The sequence below is a fragment of the Schistocerca cancellata genome, chromosome 8 (genome assembly GCF_023864275.1).
Source record: "Schistocerca cancellata isolate TAMUIC-IGC-003103 chromosome 8, iqSchCanc2.1, whole genome shotgun sequence".
Taxonomy (NCBI): Eukaryota; Metazoa; Arthropoda; class Insecta; order Orthoptera; family Acrididae; genus Schistocerca; species Schistocerca cancellata.
In genome coordinates, this window is record NC_064633.1 from 169,356,015 (window position 1) to 169,378,670 (window position 22,656).

The window sequence follows — 22,656 nt, forward strand, 5'->3', positions numbered from 1 at the left end:
CTCTCGAGAATACAATAGGAGCTTAACAATTTGAAGACACTGTGCAAAATGCAGAGATTCTTAAAACATATCTTAAGTGTTATAAATGTAGATTGGCAGTTAATCGCGGGGCGCAGGATCACTTTGGAATGGCTCCGCTAACAGGCCGTTCCTTTCACCAAGTGTATTGTTTGGTGACTTTCGTGTTATATTTGTTTTCCAAACTCGATTGTTGTTTTGGTCTGTTCTCGCCAGCTTGTCTTACATTTCTGCGAAGTACATGAATCTTACTTTAGTTTTCTCACACTTTCTGCTAAAAAAAAATTGTGTGAACTTCGCAACACTTCAGTCCGTGAGTATGAGTGTCGTCCGTTCGAGCAATGTTTACTTCTACGCACAGGGCTATTACAAATGATTGAAGCGATTTCATAAATTCACTGTAGCTCCATTCATTGACATATGGTCAAAACACACTACAGATACGTAGAAAAACCCATAAAGTTTTGTTCGGCTGAAGCCGCACTTCACGTTTCTGCCGCCAGAGCGCTCGAGAGCGCAGTGAGACAAAATGGGGACAGCAGCCGAGAAAGCGTACAATCGCACCAAAAAGTATTGGCACACGTGCGTATTTATCGTTGCTGGTTACAAACGCCGCACTTTCCGGTACACAGTACATGTACGTGCTACCTCACATACCAGACATTACAATTCTGCCCATAGTGCCTACCATTAACAAAGAAATGCAGTGTTATGGGCAAACACGTATCTCCTCTGCACACAAAAAGTATTGGCACAGAGCATGGCATCTCGGTATATTGCTGGGTTTTCAGGTACCGGAACGCCATCTGCTGACACATTAGACACTGCGTGTTGTTGACGGCCCGGTCGCCAGTATGTTGCTGTAGTGCGCGATAGTGGTCAGCATGGGGCCGAAGAAGAAGGAACATTCAGTGGCGTTGCGTGAGAGAGTGGTATTGCTCCATTCACAAGGGAGAAGCTATCGACAAATCGGAGCAGAGGTGTCTGTGAGCTACACCACGGTAAGAGCCATCATTCAGAAATATAAAGAGACTGGAACAACAGTGAATAAGTGTCGTCCTGGACGTCCAAAAGTGCTTACAACCCGAGAGCGTCGCCATATCATCGCACTTGCTCGGAAGGAACCTGCTACAAGTGCAGCAACTATTGCTGAGATTGTTCAGACAACGTCCGACAAGACGGTTAGTGTTCAGACTATACGAAATGTGTTGAATGAGGCTGACATGCATGGACGTTCTCCCAGGAAGAAGCCATACATTTCGGAAATTAACCGGCAGAAACGCCTGCAGTTTGCCAAGGACTACATCAGCAAGCCGATGGAGTTTTGGAACACTGTGATATTTAGCGACGAATCGAAGTTCAATGTGTTCGGATTTGATGCAAGAAAGAAAATTTGGCGCAAGCCGAATACGCACCTCGACATCAAACACATGCATCCCACAGTCAAACACGGTGGGGGCGGTATCATGGTCTGGGGCTGTATGGCGGCTTCCGGCGTTGGAAATCTAGCTGTAATTCACGGCACAATGGATCATATGAGATACATTGACGTGTTGCGAGGTAATTTACACGCTAGTGCACAGAAATTGGGCCTTACTGGGGTGTTTCAGTTCCAGCAAGACAACGACCCAAAACATACCGCCATGAAAACCCGGGAGTGGTTACTGTACAATGCCCCCAGAAGGGTTCTAACACCACCTCAGAGCCCTGATTTGAACCCCATTGAGAACCTGTGGGCTCATCTTGACACACAAGTCAGAAAAAGGCGTCCGTCCGGTAAAAACGACTTGGAGAAAGTGCTCCTGGAGGAATGGTCGAAAATTACCCCTGATATCACCCGGAATTTAATACAAAGCATTCCTAGGCGTTTACGTGCTGTTATAGATGCTAAAGGGATGCACACTAGCTATTAGATGGTGAACATCAATGAAGAAAACGAACACACTGTCCGATTCATATGCGTGTGCCAATACTTTTTTGGGTGCAGAAGAGCGATGTTTTTTTTCATGACACTGTATGTTACTTTAAGGACAGGTGATTTTGACATATTTGTAAACTATGTAATGTAAGGTGTCACATGTATGGGTTCTGTTCTGAAATATATGTTTCGTTTAACCTACAACCACTAAAATGTAACTGTGCCAATACTTTTTGGTGCGATTGTATGTCGTGCCTGAAATGCTCTCACATCAGTCAGTCATAACAGTGCAACGACACTTCAGGACGAAGTTCAACAAAGATCCACCAACTGCTAACTCCATTCGGCGATGGTATGCGCAGTTTAAAGCTTCTGGATGCCTCTGTAAGGGGAAATCAGCGGGTCGGCCTGCAGTGAACGAGGAATCGGTTGAACGCGTGCGGGCAAGTTTCACGCGTAGCCCGCGGAAGTCGACGAATAAAGCAAGCAGGGAGCTAAACGTACCACAGCCGACGGTTTGGAAAATCTTACGGAAACGGCTAAAGCAGAAGCCTTACCGTTTACAATTGCTACAAGCCCTGACACCCGATGACAAAGTCAAACGCTTTGAATTTTGGGCGCGGTTGCAACAGCTCATGGAAGAGGATGCGTTCAGCGCGAAACTTGTTTTCAGTGATGAAGCAACATTTTTTGTTAATGGTGAAGTGAACAGACACAGTGTGCGAATCTAGGCGGTAGAGAATTCTCACGCATTCGTGCAGCAAATTCGCAATTCACCAAAAGTTAACGTGTTTTTTGCAATCTAACGGTTTAAAGTTTACCGCCCCTTTACGTTACAGGACACGTGTATCTGGACATGCTGGAAAATTGCCTCATGCCACAACTGGAGACCGACAGCGCCGACTTCATCTTTCAACAGGATGGTGCTCCACCGCACTTCCATCATGATGTTCGGCATTTCTTGAACAGGAGATTGGAAAAGCAATGGATCGGTCGTGGTGGAGATCATGATCAGCAATTCATGTCATGGCCTCCACACTCTCCCGACTTAACCCCATGCGATTTCTTTCTGTGGGTTTATGTGAAAGATTCAGTGTTTAAACCGCCTCTACCAAGAAACGTGCCAGAACTGCGAGCTCGCATCAACGATGCTTTCGAACTCATTGATGGGGACATGCTGCGCCGAGAGTGGGAGGAATTTGATTATCGGCTTGTTGTCTGCCGAATCACTAAAGGGGCACATATCGAACATTTGTGAATGCCTAAATAAACTTTTTGAGTTTTTGTATGTGTGTGCAAAGCATTGTGAAAATAACTCAAATAATAAAGATATTGTAGAGCTGTGAAATCGCTTCAATCATTTGTAAAAATCCTGTATAAGGATTCGTAATCAGCAGTTTTACCGCCGTTAGCACAACATATGTTACGCATCTTAATACGATAATTTTGGCCTTAAATCGTGTACAGAACCGTCTCAAGTGATATATACGACTCCTTCGCAAACACATAAAACTGTCATTTGGACGGGCAAAGTGTATATGAGTTACGGTGTGGTCTTCGCGCGTAGCAACCGTCGGAAGCTATTTTCACAACTCGGACGCGGCAATGTGCTCGGAGTGTTGACAAAAGGAGCAGTGGGGGTCCGCCCGGGCGGGACGTGAGGCAGCTGCCGGCCGCCTGGGCCACCACTCCACGTGGAACCGCTCAGAGAGGCGCGGCCGCGACGGAGACATTCATCTGCCAGAGCGCGTGTCATATTTATTTGCGTGCAGTGATCCGCTGAGAGCAGAGCCCGAGGGTCACATTGTTTACCTAAACCTTCCGCCAGACATACTACGCTTGGTGAGCACAGAGAAAGTGATTGCCGAATGCCGGAGAGGTGCGGTATTCGCCGAACCGCCAAGGAGTACACGCCCTGTTGCGACCAACATTAGTTAGACGTGAGCACATTTCCGTACTGCGAATCACTGTAGGAACAACGAATATAAGCTATTGAGTAGCTTTATCGAATACAAAGTGATTAGGAAGTTGCAAATATTGCAGCTGCTCTTCGAGTGCCACACGTTAAAGAATGATAAATTAACCGAGAAGAATTAGATTGTGGCAAATTCATTAAAACTAAATTTCAGTTCATAACCCGAATTTTAGAGAATTCAATATCATGGTGTAATTCGACGTAATTGATGAAAGATGAACTTAGTATAACAAAGATTTTCACTACGATAAAAGTCATTAACTGTAACAGTATCTTCGAAATTTTGTCCTTTCTTACTTGAGAAAAGTAGATTGAGCAGAACAAACTCGTTTTCAAATAAATAACTGACTAAATAATTGGACAGAGGGATTTCGACAGCATTTTTTTCTATATGTATATGGTGGAATGACAGAAAAAACCAAGGAGTTATGTAAGCGACATAAATGAAAGTTGGTAGTTGCGTTTCTACATCTATTCACATCTCGCGCCAGCAGCGTTGGTAGCGCTACTATGAGAATTCAAATCATATTTCCTTTAAATAAAAGCAGCACCGGTCGTCAGAGATAGTCATCTTTGAGACGGGACCACGTGAGTTGATCTTGGTCGAGAATGCCTTTAAGATGACAAAGACGCCGTTATCAGCACTTCCACGAGTTCCAACAAGGTCTTGTAAAATGACTCTGAGAGGATGGATTTTTCTTCTGCCATACTGCAGAAAGACCAGGAAGGATTATAGCCACACTACATCATTTCTGGTAGTGGTGATGGTAACTATAATGTATGACTGCAATGAGACCATACTCAAGATGGTCACATGGGACCATCGAGAGGGAAGATCATCGCATCCTGTGTATCTCTCTGGCGCATCACACTTTATATGCAGCAACAAGTTGAACAGCAGTTGCCACCACAGTTACACAAATAACTGTCACAAATCGGTTACAGCAACGACAGATCCAAGCCAGAAGTAACGTGCATTCCAGTGACCCTGAAACTTAGCCACTTTTTTGACTTCTGTGGTGTCAAGCGGGAGCTCATTGTAGGAAAGACTGGAAGCCTGTTGTGTCTTATGATGAATGCTGTTTCCGTTGAGTGCCTGCAATCAACCTGTCTGTGTACTAGAGATACTGGAACTACACCAGGAAATGTGGCCTGGGGTGGGATTTCGTATGACACCAGGAACACTCTCCTGGCTATCCTACGCCGGCTCACTGCAAATTTGTATGGCAATCAATTCGACTTGTTGTGCTGCCTTTGATGAAGCAATCCAGAAGTTGTGTTCCGCCAGGATAACAATCTCCCAAACACCACTGTTGCAACCCAATATGCTCTACAGGGAGTCAACATGTTTCCTTGGCATGTTCGATCACCAGCTCTCCAGTCGAGCACATATCGGACATCATTGGACGACAACTCCAGCGTCATCTACAAAGAGCATTAACCATCCCTTTATTGACTATCTAAGTGCATCAAGCATGGAACTCTGTCGCACGCACTGACATCCAGCACCAATACAACAGAATGCATGCACATGTGAGGGTACATCCGGAATCACTACTCTGACTGAATCTGGTCTCATCAGAGAGGGACACACGGCCCACTCCTAGTTGGTCCAGGTCCTATGCTCTCGGCATCATCACAAACAGTGCCATGGACATCCAGGTGTCTACAGTTCACCACGTACAGGTCGTCGGGCAAAGAGACTAACCACCTTGCAGTAGCTGTGCCCCTGTGGAGCTTGAGGGGGCAAGTGTTGCAGGCCAGTCTCCGCTGTCTGGTGCCGGACCCTTCTTGCATCTTGCAAAATGTAGCAGGCAAGTGCTGCTGCACTCGACCACTGTCGACCATCTCTTCCCAAAGCAGTGCCTGACGTTTGGAATGCACTACATGCACGTCAAAACATGTTCTGGCTGACACTCATCACCATTACTCCTTCTTCCAGTTTTCTGACGATTCTCTCTTCGTATGAAGTCTTTGAAACGTTGCTCCGAGCCAAGTCGTAATAAATAACGCCACTGCAGGGTACCATAACTGCTCGCTGATTGACATACGCTGTGTTTTGTCCCATTCCTTCAACTGTCTCGTGATTTGGGGCCTGTCCTGTTTGGCGCTACAGCCACATTAACCTCGAGTGATGTGATATCCAACATTCTGGGCATGACAAAGACATATGGTAACGTGCTCCCGCACCTCCATTCATTTCCATTGAATAGTTAATGTACTAGGTTACTTTTTCTGTCTATCCGTCAAGTTTTACAAATATACCGGATGATAAAAAAAGTCAGTATAAATCTGAAAACTGAATAAATCACGGAATAATGTAGATAGACAGGTACAAATTGACACACATGCTTGGAATGACATGGGGTTTTATTAGAACCTAAAAAATACAAACGATCAAAAAATGTCCGCAGATGGTGCTTCATCTGATCAGAATTGCAATAATTAGCATAACAAAGTAAGACAAAGCAAAGATTATGTTCTTTACAGGAAATGCTCAATATGTCCACCATCGTTCCTCAACAATAGCTGTAGTCGAGGAATAATGTTATGAACAGCACTGTAAAGCATGTCCGGAGTTATGTAGATGCATTGACGTCTGATGCTGTCTTTCAGCATCCCTAGAGATGTCGGTCGTTCACGATATACTTGCGACTTCAGGTAACCCCGAAGCCAATAATCGCACGGACTGAGGTCTGGGGACCAGGGAGGCCAAGCATGACGAAAGTGGCGGCTGAGCACACGATCATCACCAAACGATGCGCGCAAGGGATATTTCACGCGTCTAGCAATACTTTGTTTTTTCGGTTCTAATAAAACGCCATGTCATTCCAAGCATATGTGTCAATTTTTACCTCTCTATCTACATTATTCCGTGGTTTATTAAGTTTTCAAATTTATACTGACTTTTTGATCACCCAGTACATAGATGAAAAAGAGTTATCCATCACGTCGGTTCCGAGAGTTCCGGAACCATAAAGAAAATTGGAATACAGGTTAACATAAACATCATTTACATCCTTTTTTATTGATCGTGAAAACCACACATTGCATGTTGTATTACCATACAGCTAGACCTTCAGAGGGGCTTGTCCAGGTTGTTGTACACACCGGTACCTCTAATACCTAGTAGCACGTCCTCTTACGTTGATGCATGCCTGTATTCGTCGTGGCATACTATCCATAAGTTCATCAAGCCACTGTTGGTACAGATTGTCCCACTCGCCGTACATCCCACAGAGTAAGTTGATGGGTCACGTCGTCCATAAACAGCCATTTTCAATCTATCCCAGGCATGTTCGATAGGGTTCACGTCTGGAGAACACGCTGGACGCTCTAGTCGAGCGATGTCGTTTCCTGGAGGAAATCATTCACAAGATGTGCACGAGAGGGTCACGAATTGTTGTCCATGAAGACGAATGCCTTGCCAATACGCTACCGATATGGTTGCAGTATCGATCGAAGGATGGCAGTCACGCATCATAAAGCGTTATGGCGCCTTCCATGACCACCAGCAGCGTACGTCGGCCCTACATAATGCCACACAAAACCAGCAGGAAACCTCCACCTTGTTGCACTCGTTGGACAGTGTGTCTAAGACGTTCAGCCTGACCAGGTTGCCTCCCAACACGTCTCCGATGATTGTCTGATTGAAAGCATATGCGACTCTCATTGGTGAAGAGAACGAGATGCCAATCCTGAGCGTTACATTCGGCATGTTTTTGGGCCTATCTGTACCGCGCTGCGTCGTGTAGTGGTTGCGAAGATGGATTTCACCGTGGACGTCGGGAGTGAAGTTGCGCATCATTCAGCCAATTGCATACAGTTTGCGTCGTAACATGACATCCTGTGGCTGCATGAAAAGCATTATTCAACACGGTGGCGTTGCTGTCAGGGATCCTCCGAGTCATAATCCGTAGGTAGCGGTCATACACTGCAGTAGTAGGCCTTGGGCGACCTGAGCGAGGCATGCCATTGACAGTTCCTGTCTCTCTGATTCTCCTCCATGTCCGAACAACATCGCTTTGGTTCACTCCGCGACGCCTGGACACTTCCCTTCTTGAGAGCCCTTCCTGGCAACTTTGAGTGGGTTAAGTGACATCCCTGGGCAGTTAGAGGGACTGTGTCTGTGATAAAATACCAACAGTCAATGTCTGTATTCAGGCTTTCTGGGAACCGGGATGGTACTAAACTTATTTTTGATGTGCGTGTACACAGAGATGATGAGATGCCCTAATAATATGTTTTTTCTCTGTACGCAATGCCCTCAAATAAGTCACATGGAATTTTTTCTTGCTAGCTGCTTGCAAACTGTTAGTCCTCTAGACAAAGTGAATAGGACCTTTTTGTTGGAGACCCAATGTATAGTTAAATTTTGTACTGAAATACGTTTATCGCTAAAGGTAATAGATTTCGAATTATTCAAGAAATAAATACAAAAATGACCTTCAAACTTGTTTTTCTTGAATAACAAAAAAAATGTGACCTCCAGTGGAAACGTATCGCAGTACAAAATTGAAATACATTAAATTTCTTATATAAAGGTTCTGTTCATTTTTTTCTGTGGGATTAAAAGTTTGTACATAGCTAACGAGAGGGCATAATAATGTCTTGGGAGGCAATGCAGGTTGCATAAAAGCTATTGGTAAGGGCAGCTGAATCACCTTGCATAGGTATTGTATCATGCAAATGGAAATGATAGTATGGCATTGTTGGCTGGGAGCTTCCATTCGGGGTCGTTCGGGCCGCCGTATTGAAGGTCCTTTTTAGGTGACGCGACATCGGCGACTTGCGAGTCAATGATAATAAAAATGATGATGAAGGATACACAACACCCAGTCCTCTGCCGGGAATTGAACCTGTGCCCCCTGCGTGGTAGGCGGTAACGCTATCTTTACGCTACGGAACGAAAACTCACTAGCGTGAAAGTACACGATTATAGAAGAAAAAGTATTCTAAAGAACGTGGGTCTGCAGACGAGCCGACTGTGGGATAATAACGAAAGTTTGGCAACAAAAAAAAAAATGGTTCAAATGCCTCTGAGCACTTGGGGGCTTAAAATCTTAGGTCATCAGTCCCCTAGAACTTAGAACTACTTAAACCTAACTATCCTAAGGAGATCACACACATCCATGCTTGAGGTAAGATTCAAACCCGCGACCGTAGCAGTCGCGCGGTTCCGGACTGAAGCGCCTAGAATCGCTCGGCCATCGCGGTCGGCCGGCTACAAGAAACGAGTGACTTCAATTCAATACTACACTAGTTAACTGCCCATGTATTTGAGTGTAAACTGAGCTATGGGTCTGAATGCGAGAAGACCCTTTAATTCTGCAAGATGATTTTTGCTAGAATTTCAATAGGTCTAGAAGAGGAACTAGCCTTGATAGGGCGGGGTTACGGCACGAACGGAGAGATTCATGTTGACAGGTGTCGCGAGAAGGAGTTTTAAGGAGTGCGCTGGACCTAGACGGGGTGTGGAGACCGGCCCTTAGTCGGCTTCTGCTGCGTTGGTTAGCTGCAACTGCCTTTCGCTGAGGTCTTGCATGTGGCTGTGAAGTGGTGACCTTGTCTCTACAGATAATACTTCGTACGCTGCTTGATGGGATCGATTCCAGCGACTGAAACAGTGAGCCTTGCTGGCCTTCAGAAAAATCAGAATGTATTGAACGTTCGTGAAGTGACGAGTTGGATCACAAGCTGCTTATTACTTTTTCTCTCGAATCGCGCGTAATGCTTGGAAGTCTATAAACTGGTCAAGGGTATCACTAGTGTAGCAGCGTCAAGCATACGCTTGAGTGTGTTTTGTGCGATACCTTGGTCAGCTGAATTACGTAGGCTAGTGTGTAGAGATTCACAACTGTAAACGAATCTGGTTTAGTGAGCTACTCTTCGGCCCCTGTAAATGGTCGCTTTTCCCTCCATATTATTGGGCAAGAAATTCAAGTTGCTTATAGTGGTACAAATGGTCTGGGCCGATCAGTTGATGGGGGAAGGAAACTACCCTATGCAGTAACTGAATTTGTAATATTGCTGTGGCTAAGGAGAATGGGTTGGCACCTCGGCCTTGAGTTAAAAACTATGTTATGTACGTAGCAGCTGTATTAAGGTTATTACGTTTAAACGATTCTGTTAAAGAACTTCGCTTAATTAGTTTTCCAATTGACAAATGACGTCTATTTAAGCGTGTTCCCAGGGGTATTTCCTTACATTCTCTACGGGTACTCGAAATTTATTCAGTCGCATTTCTAGTCACTTATTGAATGCTGGTTTTAGAATTTCAGCCAGTTCTGTGTCTTGAGAAATAATTTTTTCTGATATGAAGTGATTGATGATCTCATCTGTGTTAGTATTCTTCATGTAATAAATTTAATTAGTCGTTTTCTTAATATCATTATTTGTTAGTCTTAAGTTGTGGAAAGATTACAGAGAGTTGCTAGTAGTTTTTTAAGGATGCTGACTGCCTTAATAATTGCTAAATATGTAAGGCAGATATCTTACTTATAATACCATTATTCTGATTTTCTTGAGATATGTTGAAACTATTTATGATGCAGTGTTTCTAAGGAAACTTTTATCTTCTTTAAGCAGATGAATATCATTATTTTTAATATAACTGTGATTGTTGAAGGTGATTGAGATCTGGAAATATAAAGTTCACCTAATGATCGTAAACACATGTAATTACTTGAGACTGCTATGAAAATTAATCTTGCCAAGCATTAAATAAGTTTTCTGTTAAAAAAAATTTAACCGCGAATGTTGTTGCTGTTGTGTTACCAATGGGTTTTCCTTCCGCACCATTACCTTCGTTTTGGTCTTTACTTCACCCTTCTCATGAACATTTCAGTTATGCTCCCATTAATCTGAGCTGAAACCACAAAATTATTCAAATGGCTCTGAGAACTATGGGACTTAACATCTGTGGTCATCAGTCCCCTAGAACTTAGAACTACTTAAACCTAACCAACCTAAGGACATCACACACATCCATGCCCGAGGCAGGATTCGAACCTGCGAGCGTAGCGGTCACGCGGTTCCAGACTGTAGCGCCTAGAACCGCACGGCCACACCGGCCGGCTAGCTGAAACCTCACACGTGGTATAACCCAACCTTAAATATAGTACCACTTCAGCATTTTATATGTTAAATTTTACTGTTTTACTCTAAGGTTAAACGGGGTTGTCAAAGCATTTGGATGCAGTGCTGCTTCCGTCTTTGCAATGAATCGTGGAATTCATTCAAACATATCCGGATCATTTCGTATATTTTGACAAGACCGTGGAAGTGGCAGATGACGTTATACATAAGCAGCTCCTATCTCTTGTGGGAAAGCGGAAGGCTGAAATTTCTAGACCTACTGAGAATGGGTGTCAAATTAGCGCTTGAAGACCGACTTGCCTTGCGTTGTAAATGTTATACGAGTTGCATATGAGCTATCGGATACTCTTTCGCAGGACCCATTTAGTCATAATTTCCATAGCGTGGTCATGAAGTGGAAGTATCGGGATTTTAGTCGCGGAACGGAACATCTTTTTATCGTTTCAGAATCTTTTACCAGAATCCACAATCCTCTGTAACTAAGAAGATGAACTGTTGAGAACAAAATTTGAGTTTCATCTGCGGCGAATATATTATGGAAATAACATCCCGCTCTTTTTGAAATGTACCGATCACGTACTTGCAGCGGCGTGCTGGGCAGTTATTGTACAGGGCTTCATTGTACTAGAACGGAGGAGGTAACTAACACTGAAAGACTATCGATCTTTTACAGAAGCTCGAAATTTAGCACGGACCTTCTCTACATTTTCGTGATTACTCTGCTATTCAAAACTAAGTGCATGGCTAAGAGTTCAATGAACCACCTGCAAGCTGTCTCTCTACCGTTCCACTCTCGAACGGCGCAAGGGAATCTTGAAATTTGTCTTGTCATGGGGGAAGCGTCGTCAGAGAGATCCACCGCATGAGCGTCTAGGAAAGTGATTCCAGAGGCGGTTGCGCAGGAGAAACGAGCACTAAAATTTTTCTGTGCCAGCATTGATTCCTCTTACTTTATCGTGATGATCGTTTCTCCCTATGTAGGTGGGTGCCCACAGATTGATTTCTCAAATCGGAGGAGAAAACTGGTGACTGAAATTTCGTGAGAAGATCCCGTTGCAACGAACAACGCCTTTGTTTTAATGATTGCCACTCCAATTCACATATCATGTGTGTGGCACCATCTCCAATATTTGGCGATAGTAAAGAACGAGCTGCCCCTCCTTGAACTTTTTCAACATCATCCTGTCAGTCCCACCTGATACGGATCCAACACCGCACATCAGTACTCCAGAATATGGCGGACAAGTATAGTGCAAGCAGTCTATTTAGTAGTTTTTTTGCACCTTCTAAGTGTTGTGACGATGAATCGCCGTCTTTGGGTTGCTGGTTTGCTCTTCCCTACAACATTATCTATTTAGGTTATTTGTAATTGTAATCTCTAAGTATGTAGTCAATACCATCAACCAGATCGTTTATGTGAATTGTAAAAAGCAGAGGACCTATTACGTCACCCTGGGGCACACCTGAAGTTACTCTTGCTTCTGTTGAAGCTACCGCGTTCAGGACGACATACTGCTCCCTGTCTGTTAGTAAACTTTCTAACCAACCGCATTTGTCATTGGATAGACCGTAAGCGAGCACTTTTTGTAGCAAGCGACAGTCCGGAACAGAGTCGAACGCCTTTCGAAAGTCGAGAAATATGGCATCAACCTGGGAGCCGGTATGTAGCGCCTGTTGTATATCATGTGTCTCGCATGACCGCTGTTTCCTAAAACCGTGCTGGTTTCTGCAGATGAGCTTCTCAGAGTCCTGAAAGGTCATTATGTATGAACGAAGTAATTAGGACAACAAATGACGAATGCCTCAACGTACTTTTTTGTAGATGACATCATCAATATTCAAAAGAATGAAGATGATCTCGGAAGATCAGTATACAAGCTGAACGATATATGCAAAAATTACAACACAAAAATTTACAGTAATAAATTAAAAATATTGGCATTCCGAGGAAACTATCCAGTCAGATCAAAAAGAGTTTTGGGTAACTCAGTTTTAGAACATGTCTCTCAAATCACTTATTGAGGCTGTGGTGTAAGGTTTGAGTTCGACTCTGATATTGGCGGCCGAAGACGTCAGCATAAGAAGTCACCTTCACTCTGCCAAAGAAGGCGGAGTAGCTGACATAGTTTCAGGGCACTCTCGTGTCCTAGGGGTGGGAAACTGCCCCTAAAGGCGGAGGAATCTGCAATGAGCAACGGCATGAGGAGGCAGAAGACAGAAGGCAATGGAAACCACGGAATTAAATATACGCAACGTGTATCTACAGGACATATGGCCCGTAAGTGTCATGATGATCTCTCCTTCTGCAAAAGATTCCGTAATAGTCCCCATTCGGATTTCCGGGAGGGAAATGCCAAGAGCATGGTTACCATGAGAAAAAGGGAAGGAGTGTGAAATGTCAGGAACTTGAACGTGGTAGATAAACTACAAAATTTTAAAAGGGAAATGCAAAGGCTCCATCTAGATATAGTAGTGGTGAGTAAAGTGAATTGGAAAGAAGACAAGGATATCTGGTCAGATGAGTATATGGTAATAACAACAGCAGTAGAAAACGGTGTAACAGGAGTAGGTTTCGTTATGAATAGGAAAGTAGGGGAGGAAGCGTGTTTCTGTGAGCAGTTCAGTGACAGGGTCTTTCTTATCAGAACCTACAGTAAACCAGAACCCAAAAAGATAGGTCAGGTCTACATGCCGTCGTCGAAACCTGAGGATGAAGACATGGAGAAAGCGTATGAGGATATTGGAAGGGTAATACAGAATGTAAAGGGGGATGTAAATGTAATAGTCATGGGGGACTGGAATACAGTTGTAGGGGAAGGAGCAGAAGAAAAGCTTACAGGGGAATCAGGGCTTGGGACAAGGAATGAGAGAGGAGAAAGACTAATTCAGTTCTTTAACAAGTTTCAGTAAGTAATAGCGAATGCCCTAGTGAAGAATCTCAAGAGTAGGAGGTATACTTGGAAATGTGCTCTTACTGTGCTCAATGGTAGGTCTCTTTAAAGGGGTATAAATACAGCATAAAGAAGATAACAAAGGGTAAGAACTCCATAGTATCTGAACTTTGGAATATTGTTTATATATCTAATGGAGATACTAATAAATGATATTAAATGAACGGACACGAGAGATAAGTGGTTGGGGAAACGAATTTAATACAGTTAGAAAAAACCATGTAGGTAGAGAAACTACAGTTGTGAATAATCGTCTAGGGGCTTAATAAGCAGCTTCAGATGCATATCATCCTTTTATTATTAGGCCACAACCGCTTTCATAGCACTGAAAATCCAATCTTCAGGTGATTCCTGCACAACTGTGAACCGCAAAACAGCATCATCGTAAAAATACCTACGAATGTGAATTTCAAAGAAATTTTTAAAATATGTGAAACAGAAAATTACACTCAGGTAACCAAGTCATAAGAGCTAAGTAGCGCAGAACATGGAACTAAACATTCAATGTCTGGCCACAGTAATAAGACGCTAAAACGTTGTACGTCAGTGATTTAATCCTCTGGTAACACGAAGATACACTACTGGCCACTAAAATTGCTACACCACGAAGACGACGTGCTACAGGCGCGAAATTCAACCGACAATAAGAAGATGCTGTGATATGCAAATGAGTAGCGTTTCAGAGCTTCACACAAGGTTGGTGCCGGTGGCGACACCTACAACGTGTTGACGTGATGAAAGTTTCCAACCGATTTCTCACCAGCGTTGCCTGGTGAAACGTTGCTGTGATGCCTCGTGTAAGGAGGAGAAATGCGTACCATCACGTTCCCGACTTTGATATGGGTCGGATTGTAGAATATCGCGATTGCGGTTTATCGTATCGCGAGATTGCTTCTCGCGTTGGTCGATATCCAAAGACTGTTAGGAGAATATGGATTCGGTGGGTTCAGGAGGGTAATACGTTACGCTGTGCTGGATCACTAGCAGTCGAGACAAGAGGCATCTTATCCGCATGGCTGTAACGGATCGTGCAGCCACGTCTCGATCCTTGAGTCAACATATGGGGACGTTTGCAAGACAACAACCATCTGCACGAACAGTTCGACGACGTTTGCAGCAGCATGGACTATCAGCTCGTAGACCATGGCTGCGATTACCCTTGACGCTGCATCACAGACAGGAGAGCCTGCGATGGTGTACTCAACGACGAACCTTGGTGCACGAATGGCAAAACGTCATTTTTTTCGGATGAATCCATTTTCTGTATACTGCATCATGATGGTTATATCCGTGTTTGGCGACATCGTGGAGAACGCACATTGGAAGCGTATATTCGTCATCGCCGTACTGGCGTATCACATGGCGTGATGGTATGAGGTTACACATCTCGGTCACCTCGTGTTCGCATTGACGGCACTTTGAACAGTGGATGTTACATTCCAGATGTGTTACGACCCGTGGCTCTATTCCTCATTCGATCCCTGTGAAACCCTACATTTCAGCAGGATAATGCACGACCGTATGGTGCAGGTCCTATACGGGTCTTTCTGGATACAGAAAATGTTCGACTGCTGCTCTGGCCAGCACATTCTCCATATCTCTCACCAACTGAAAACGTCTCGTCAATATTGGCCGAGCAACTGGCTCGTTACAATAAGCCAGTCACTACTCTTGATGAACTGTGGTATCGTGTTGAAGCTGCATGGGCAGCTGTACCTGTACACGCCATCCAGGCGTATCAATTCCGCTATTACGGCCAGAGGTGGTTGTTCTGGGTACTGATTTCTCAGGATGTATGCACTATAACTGTGTGAAAATGTAATCACATGCCAGATGTAGTACAATATATTTGTCCAGTGAATACCCGTTTATCATCTACATTTCTTCTTGGTGTAGCAATTTTAATGGCCAGTAGTGTACAAAAACTCCTATAAAGTGTTGATGAGCTGATAGCTTAAAGAGCAGAATAGGAAGTGGTGCAGTCGCGCAGAAAACTGCACAATATTGGTCGAACAAGTATCTTATTGATGGAAACGAATAAACAAATATCATCCGAGCACGCCTCAAGGTCCAACGGTACGGACCGGCCGCCAAGTCATCCTCAGCACTTACGCATCACCGGATGCTGATACTGAGGGCCATGTGGTCAATATACCCTTCTCCAAGTCGTCGTCAGTTTCCGTGACCGGTGCCACTACTTCTCAGTCCAGTAGCTCCTCAGTTGGCCTCACAAGGGCTGAGTGCAGCCCGCTTGCCAGCAGCCCTCGGCAGACACGGACGGTGCGCTTTTCAAGTGGTAGCCAACCTCTACCGCACTTCACATCGGTGATCTTATGGGATACAATGTGATCGTGTATTTTACTTTCAAAATCTTTTCTTAAAAATTTACCTACTAGCGATTCATCAAGAACATTAACACATTTAATCACACTATGTGACCGTGAAAGTAGTAGCCAGTGGGTAACTGATGAAAACAAATCAAATTTCTTTCAACAAATTGAAATTTAGTTCCTAAAAGCCTTTATTTTTAAAAACAGATTTAAAATTATAAGCAGACAACACCCTCTGAATATCAAGTTACAATTTATTCAGAGGCAGAAAGAACAAATTTTGACTGTATGAGCTTTCGTCATGACAACCGTGCCGCTCCCTTTTGACACGGCCGTAGTCACGACTTCTCACAATAACCTCTGAAAGATTACGCTAGTGCAAATCTGCAACTCACCAGATTACTTTAAAATAAAAAACAACTCACACAAGCACATAAACTATGCAACCTGTAGAAGGGATGGAAATGGTACAAAACACTAACATTAAAAGATTAAGTTGCCAATGAAGGTGCTACTTTATTTTTAAAAAAAGTCTTACGGTGGAAGGGTGTGCAACTTTATATACTAAAATGACCATTCAAATAAAAACCCATGAAATGCAGTGTTATATAAAATATACAAGGTTGGCCACACATGCTCTACATTACACATATACCGCCTCTCAAGATGATAGGCAAGATAGAAACATATTCCAGGAATTCGGCCGTTACACTTTAAGCAATAAATTCGTTAACACCGAATCCGACAAACATGACCGACAGACAGAGAGACAGACACTAACTGCCTAACAAATGCGGAGGAGAGACAGACGATCAAGCTGGGCACGTAGAGACTGACCAAGAAAACAAGTAGAATTTAACAAGTAAATGAAACAACATATCAGCAATCACTTAACTTCTAATAAACTGCGATTTCTGGCGAAGACCTGACGCAGCACCCCCAAAACGCTCTCCTGAACCGCCCGCTGTCAGCCACTTCAACAGACGCAGAAAGGCGCGCCGATCTCCCGTCCCACGGCGTCGCAGCTCGCACCGGCGACTGATGTCGTGGGTTGACTCCTGTTGCTTTCGTGTCGGCCGCGAAGCCACTACCCCTCGCTATACGGCGTGGTCCACTGGACTCACGTGGCGACCTCACATGCGCCGACGCTCAAGTCGGACGAGTCATCTTGTGTCTCAGTGCGCGACCGACCAACCGATCGATCCAACCGCCAATGACCATTGCCTGAGCAAACTCGATCAGACTGGCGGGCTAGCACATACTAGCACTCCTGACGGCAGACAGACACTAACTGCCGCACAAATGCGGACGAGAGACAGACCAGCAACTGGTGACGAGTGACTGACCCAGACTCATCCCGACTGACCAGACTCGCCGCATAGCGAGCTCATCGCGCCCCTTAAATGCACGTGAATAGTCTACCTTTCCCTTTTCCCACCAGAGGGAGACACCAAAGCTGCGATTGCCACAACGGCGCCACCGCCAGAAACGGAGGGCGACTGCTTTACACTACGCGCTGCGGCGCGCACTTCAAAACAGCAATTTTTACCACGTCTCATAATGTTATCATTGTGGTAAGGCCGTTGGCTTATCAACTGAAAAGTAGACGTAATATAAGATAAACACGTACCACAGTTCTAATCTAAGCGCATTCCCGGAACACGAACGCGACCGCATACTGTGAAATATGGACACCGCGAAAATTAAGAGCAAGTTCGCTAAGGGTTCGTGCATGGATCCGTACGTCTGGGTGATTTTCATTCATTGATATACTGCCGTTTGGCCTGTTATTGGTTTGGTCAGACAACGCATGTTGTAATCCATTTTCCTTCCTACTTAGTTGTTATGACTTAGCTGAGTACAGTGACCTCTGTTTCACACGTTATTAAAATTTCTTTGCGGTATTCTTATTATAGAGGATATTTTAGGGACTGTTACTCTTTCATGTTGAATTGTGATGGGGCTGTCACCGGAGAACGCGGTTCTCAGTGTCACGAAAGCGGCTGTGATATGCTAATGAAATTATTAAATGCAGTTGAAGAGGCTGCTTAATCCACAAGATAATGGCTAGGTTTATGGGTTTGTGAGAAAGTACTGGAAAGCATATACGAGAAAATTTGGTGGCCTAGTTTACAATATGGCAGTAGCGATAGGGGTCTCGAGTACTTGGCACAGGAAATGAATTCGGAGAGACTCTATTGGTGCACAGTACTCACAGTGAAGTGTAGTGCACTGGGATGCGAAATAAATATGTATCAGTGGAAACCGAGATATACTGACGGCAGATACCCTGCATTATTATGTAGTTACGAATTCTCGAGGCAGTGACCTACGAGGACATTACCAGAATGAAGTTTTCACTGTGCAGCGGTACGAGAGCTAGTATGAAGTTTCCTGACAGGTTAAAGCTGTGTTTCAGAACGAGACACGAATTCGGGACCTCTACCTTTCGAGGGCAATTCCTCTACCGACTGAGCTACGCAAGCACGGCTCACCAATCGTCGCGAGTCGTGCCTTGGTGGCTCAGTTGGTAGAGCACTTACCCCCGAAAGTTAAAGGTGTTGTGTCTGATTCCGGTACACTTTCTAACGTGCCAGGAAGTTCCGTAGGAGGTTATTGTTTTATACGACTTTAGCGTAGACTGTTGAGAGATTGTCGTTGTATTCGTATCTCGCACCAACAGCTTGTCAGTATGTCTTATTCTTGATACATTACGTTAAATACGGCGTAACCACAAGTCAGGTTTGATAGTTGGGCTAAAAACACACTTTTGTTATCGTTAATTCAAATCGGTGAACTCGTAAGAACAGTGGGTTTCCCATTGTCTCTCCATTTCAGATAACTGTTCTTTACCTCCTTCATATTAACCCAGTAAAGCAAATGTAGGTCCATCAAGTGTACTTCACTTTCCGTATTCCAGGTTTCGCAACTTGTTCGTCATTTATTTGTTCAGCCTCGACTCTTGCCGTCTGTGAAGGTGCGCTAGAGGGAGAGGGGAGCACTTCAAGGAGCTTACTTGCCTACTTATTCCACGTCACTGTCCTGCGGAAGCTCGCAGGCAGCGTCGGAGTGAGCGAAGGGAACGGCGCAACTTGTGCCGCCGGCAACAGCCGCCACGCGGCGCCGCCAACTTCCGCTCACAGCCTTGCTAAGCCCCCACTGCGGGGCTTCCCTGGCGTAATTAATGAGTTGTCGCGGCAGCATCTCACGCAGAATACTCAGACCGCCTTTTGCAGAGACCATACTCGGGAAAATGAACGTGCTAGGCATTCAGCTCCTGAAATGGAGGCTGCTAACGTCTGTACACCCTGGTGAGGCGGCCCGCATTACGCGATACACACACAAACACACCAACACACACTCACACTCACTCACACACACACATCACATCGGTAGCTGCAAGGGGGCGATCTTTTGCTTTACACTTGGCCTTCGTACTGCATTATTTCAGACAGCGTCGTCTCTTTGCGATTTTGCCTACCTGTTTCCACGACAGGGTCTTGTGCAGGTAATCGTACTTCGTTCCGTAAATCAGCCTATAGCTCAACCTCAAAAGAAACGTGACCGGAGTTGTTATATAGTAGGGTGCTCCATTCCGATAACCTCTTCAACATCAGAAGCTGCTGTGTGAGCAGCTATATAAACTATTACATTATGCGAGCGAACATTAGACTCGCGGGGCAACAGGTATATTTTAGAAAGAGACGCGACAGCTCCCCCTTCGCTTCATTTAGATTCCACGAAAGAAAATGACGGATGTCTTTTTGTGGCGTCGATTGCATTAAATTCCGTTTTTGTATCCACATGCTGCGTTACTTGTGTAAGCTAAGCCCTTTGATCTAGCCCTGCTTATTCTTATTCTGTGTCTTAAAGACTCTCTGCACACTTCATAAGCAAAACACACTTTGTGTTCGCCCGACTTAACACAGCTTCCAGCTTTCACATTTACAGTGTGTCTCATTAAAACATTGTAATTATTCTATGACTAATCAGAGAAGCACTTAACTCTTGTATCAATCCCTATATTCAGACTAGTAGACGTTTTCAAATGGAATGATGCGCTTACTTTATGGCACTGGACAGCTAGTAGATTCACACGAACAGAGTAAACATTGTCTCTTATTTTCGCCAGTTTTCATATATTCCGTTCATTACAGGTCAACTACTCGCCAGTAATTTTTGCTGTTATCTCTGAGCCCACAGTTAGAACAGAGCAGCACCTGTTACGGTAGTTTCCTCTGCTGACGGTCACCGAGGCGAGTGTGCACTCAGTCAATCAGTAGGCGTCCATGATGGCGACCAGAGCGTTCTTTTTCGTTCTGTTGTGCTCGAAGTTGCACTAGAGTGAAAGTATACTTCCCTTACTGTGTGTTATGGTGTGCTATAGGAAGTGACTGCGTTTAAGTACGATGAGAAAATGGGAAAGAAGGAACAATGTATAAAACCAGCAACGGGTTTGTACTGGTAAAACCAGCAAAGGGTATGTATCGGTAAAGTGCTACAAAAAATGACGAAGCTCCTCTCACGCAGCTACGCTTCAACAAAAACATGGTTCAAATGGCTCTGAGCACTATGGGACTTAAGATCTGAGGTCATCAGTCTCCTAGAACTTAGAACTACTTAAACCTAACTAACCTAAGGACATCACACACATCAATGCCCGAGGCAGGATTCGAACCTTCGACCGTACCGCTCGCGCGGTTCCAGACTGAAGTGCCTAGAACCGCTCGACCACACCAGCCGGCTACTCTGGAACAGTAGATAACATTTTCTCCAGCGAAATTCTGCCGAGTTAAATTTGATGACGGTATTTCTTAGACACTGATAATGAATACGTAACAGAGTGGCTTTCGTGGATACGTTGAAGTGGCGCAGATTACATTCTGTTTATAAGCAGTATTCGATCCACAATCGAGTTTAGTAAGGTAAAATTTCATTCACCTAATTCTTTGTGCCTGTTATTATACACGGTGGATCAGTTGTCCCTACTGCTGCTGTTTCATGCTATCCGCAATGTCGCAGCTGGCCTTCATAAACCACGCACGAGATTCTCACATTGACTCGCACGCTACGTGCACATTTCTAATAGTACAGGAACAATGAGCAGAACCTTTTTCTGGGAAATTCAATGTAATTAAATATTGCATCGCTATACGTTCTCGCCAAAGGCAGTAGTTTTCAAATTATTCAAGAAAAGCTTACAAACGTGACCTTGAAACGCACTTCCAAACCGCACGCATCCCTCACCAATCAGGGTTTCTAGTGTGTTGTTCGTGTCACCCTCTCGTCCTACAACTGTAAAAATTATTTCCGACTACGCGAACCATTCCGGACATTTAACTTATTTGGTTTCTGTTGATTGTGGTATTGTGCCAATAGCTTAGTTGTCTACTTCTTTAACATTATTAATTTGAAGCTGCCCGTGAGAGTAATAAACGAAAAACAACTATCGTAAGCGCTTCGCTAGAACTAATGACGCTGAAAAATCGATCCTGAGTTAACCCTTTGAAGCATAGTAGTTTCGCAGTCAGAATATCTGACAACAATTTATTTATTTTATGCCACTAAAATTCACGAAACTGTTAGGTAATATTTGCACAAATATCAATTTTACAATTTGTAAGTTGGCGAAATAAAGCCTGTCAATGAAGACCAAAAAGGTCGAATGTGGGAATTAATTCGTGGACTTGCAAATATTTGTGCAGTAATAGGAGGGAGCGCCATGAACAGCATACTGGAATTGGTCATCGGTGGGGGCTGAGTGTGGTAGTGAGGGGTGCGCATGAAGGTCACTTTTCTACGCTTTTCTTGAATAACTCGAAAACTACTGCCTCTAGTGAAAAGCTGTCCAAGTAGAAAATTGAACTACATTAAATTTCCAACAGAAAGGTTCCGATTACACTGTGGGACTAGTTGTCTCCGCATTGCAAGTGCTAGAATATTACTATCTCGAACGTGGGTTATGAAGGACAGCTATAGCACGGAGGTTTGCATGAAACGACAGCGGTAGGGCCAGTTGAACAAGCCTGTATGCTCTATCGAGTGTACATTATGGAACAGGGCTCTGTGTGACGGTGCCCTGGACATCACATGTCTCAAGTAACTTTAATCGCTTTGTCCTGTATAATATTTTTGTCCTCTTGGGTTGAAATAATAATAAAGTAAAATAGAGTCTCGATTTCTAACTCATTTCTTCCATCAGTATCACTGAGTACAAATATCTCAAGATGGTAGTAGTGAACAGTCACGAGAAGGTAACTAATCAAATTGTATGGTAGTAGTGAATAGTCACGAGCAGTTAAGTAAATAAATAGCCTTGTACCTTTAATTCAATCGATAATTCTATCGTAACCACTTCTGCCTATA